This window comes from Carlito syrichta, unplaced genomic scaffold (assembly GCF_000164805.1).
Source record: "Carlito syrichta isolate Samal-C Ts95f unplaced genomic scaffold, Tarsius_syrichta-2.0.1 Scaffold305252, whole genome shotgun sequence".
In the NCBI taxonomy this organism is placed as follows: Eukaryota; Metazoa; Chordata; class Mammalia; order Primates; family Tarsiidae; genus Carlito; species Carlito syrichta.
Genome location: NW_007249348.1, coordinates 18,379 through 21,331, shown reverse-complemented (window position 1 = coordinate 21,331; position 2,953 = coordinate 18,379).

Here is a 2,953-nt window from a genome sequence, read left to right as displayed (position 1 = left end):
CCCAGCCTCCCCCATTCAGCAAAGGTGGGCCCAGGGCCGACGGGAGCAAGGTGGGGTGAGCGCTGCCGCTGAGGGCTGAACTAGGGAGGGGTTCTACCGGAACTGATTTCTGGGGACTGATTTGGGGACTGATTTCTAGGCCTCATTGTATATGGAATGAGCCCTGTTTTTTGACCCCACCCAACTTCAAATCGTTTTTTTCTTAACTCTAGAGTAAAATAGAGGTTCCTAAGCCAGGTTCTCCCAGAATCCGGTGCCTGATTCCCCTCACTTGGGCAGTAGCTGGAGGAAGCCTGGTGCTGGGGAGAGAGAATCTAGGCTTCTTCCCTTTCCACTGGCCCAGGACCCAAGCCTTCCCTCTGTCCTGAAGATATTCGACACCGAAGTCTTGGATTCCGAAAACAACACGGAAGCACCCCAGAACATAGAGTAGACTGAGTTCTGCAAGGGAAGAGACGTTCTCAGACTAAAGATGCTGGAAAGGACGCAGGGGACATCCTGCCAGAATTTCCCCCTCTTGGACTGACTTTCTTGTGTAGATTAATTTTCTCTTCACCCTGGGCTCCTCATAAATTCTAAATTATTTTCTTGCACTCCCAAATGAATAGGGAAGGAAAAAGGGAATTGGTCTTCAAGATTTGCTCTTCTAGTATCTAATTAAGAAGAGAAAGTGAGACATAAAGCCAGAGAGCTGAAAATAGCCGCTGGGAAAGGGCAGGAACCTGTCTGTGAATACACACATGCCGAGCTCCTGCCCCCACAGGGAACGTGCTCAGCAGAAGCCTTCTGAGAGGCTCAAGCAAAGATCCCAAAAGGGAGGCTGTCTTTCCAGATTTCTGAGCAACTGCCCCATGAAGCAAGGAAACAATGAGAGACAAGCTCAGTATTAGCCTATGGTCTTAGAGGGATCTGTCTCTATTTTCCCAGCAATGAGTGAGAAAAAGACATGAAAATGTTAGCAGTTCCCAAGCCAGGGGAAACCACAACAGGTAAATTAGGTTGAGGGCAACAAGCCTCTTCCCGGGAACCCCATCCCCGGTTAGTAATCATTGCGGTTGTTTGTCTGTTTTTAGGAGAGAGAGTTAATAGAGTGAGAGGCAGATAAGCTGCCATCTGTCAGAAGTGATTTTTTTCTGGCAGGAGCGGAGGTTAACCAGAGGTGATCGTTCCTGTTGGTCAAGACCTGTCTCTTCCCCCATCCTCCAGAGAAGCTAGTGGTTTTACCTCCAGAGCTGTGCCTGCCAATATGGTCGCCACAAGCCACCTGTGATTCTTGAACACTTGAAATGCATCTGTACGTGTTCAATGTGCAGCAAATGTAAAATACACACTGGACTGTGAAGACTGAGTATGAAAAAAATAAAATATCTCACTAATCATCCTTATATTGATTACATGTTGAAATAGCATGTTGGATATATCAGGTTAAATCAGATGTATTATTAAAGTAATTGCACTTGTTTCTTTTTACTTTTTTACTTTACTTTTTTTTTTTTTTTTGAGTTGGAGTCTCACTCTGTCGCCCAGACTGGAGTGCAGTGGCCGCTCCCGGCCACCGCAGCCTCGACCTGCTGGGCTCCGGCGATCCTTCTGCCTCAGCCTGCCAAGTAGCTGGAACTACAGGCGCACGCTACCACGCCTGGCTAATTTTTAATTTATTGTAGAGATGAGGTCTCGCCAAGTTGCCCAGGCGGGTCCCGAACCCGCGGGCTCAGGCAATCCACTCACCTCAGCCTCCCAAAGTGCTGGGATTACAGACTGAGCCACCGAGCCCGGCTTTACTTTATTTTTTGAAAGCAGAATTTATTGAGAGGACAGAAAAGCTGCCACAGTGGGAGGGGACCCGAAGGACTTGCCTCTTTTTATATTTTTAAAGTGGCTAGTAGACATTTTTTTTTTTTTTTTAGTTAAAGTAAAATAGAGTCCTAAGGCAGGGTCTCCCAGAATCTGGTCCCTGACTTCCCTCACTTGGGCAGAAGCTGGAGGAAGCCTAGTGCTGGGAAAAGAGAATCCAGGCTTCTTCCCAAGCTGGAGCACAGATCACGGCCACTGCAGCCTCGACCTGCTGGGCTTAGACGAGCCTTCTGCCTCAGCCTTCCAAGTAGCTGGAACTACAGATGCACGCCAGCACACCCAGCTAATTTTTGTGATTTATTGTAGAGATGAGGTCTCACCAAGTTGCCCAGGCTGGTCTCGTACTCCCAGGCTCAGGCAATTTTCTTGCCTTGGCCTCCCAAAGTGTGGGGATTATAGGCTGAGCCACAGTGCCTGGCCTAATTTTTTTTTTTTTTTTTGGAGTGGGAGTCTCACTCTGTCGCCCAGACTGGAGTGCAGTGACTGTTCCCGGCCACTGCAGCCTCTACCTGCCTAATTTTTTTTATCTATTGTAGAGATGAGGTCTCACCAAGTTGCCCAGGCTGTTCTTGAACCCCTGGGCTCAGGCAATCCTCTCGCCTCAGCCTCCCAAAGTCCTGGGATTACAGGCATGAGCCACTGCACCCAGCAGCTAGTAGAACTTTTTAAATTATGCATGTGGCTTGTATTATGTCAGATAGTGCTGGAGTCTGGGCTAGCAAACACACACGCACAATGTTCTCCTTCGCCTCCACCCCAAGTATAAAATAATTGATGTCCTCCTTCTGCTAGTGTATGATCCTCTTGTGTCTTGAGAATCAATCAAGCCTTTCTTGACTGATCACATCCTATGGTCCAAGTATCCATGTATGAGAGAGCCTACTTTTATTTTCTTACTAGCATCTCAGTACTTACTATTATATATTGGGTTGGCCTGTCTTGCCTTCCATTTGAGGTGGAAGCCATTTGAAGGTAGGAAAGTTATAGAATCAATTCTTTATATGCTCTCAAAAAACCTGCTGCAGATGTCCTCACTCTATATTCAGTCAGTAAAGCCAGTAAGTACTTGATGAAGAGCCACTCTGCCCACACATACCAC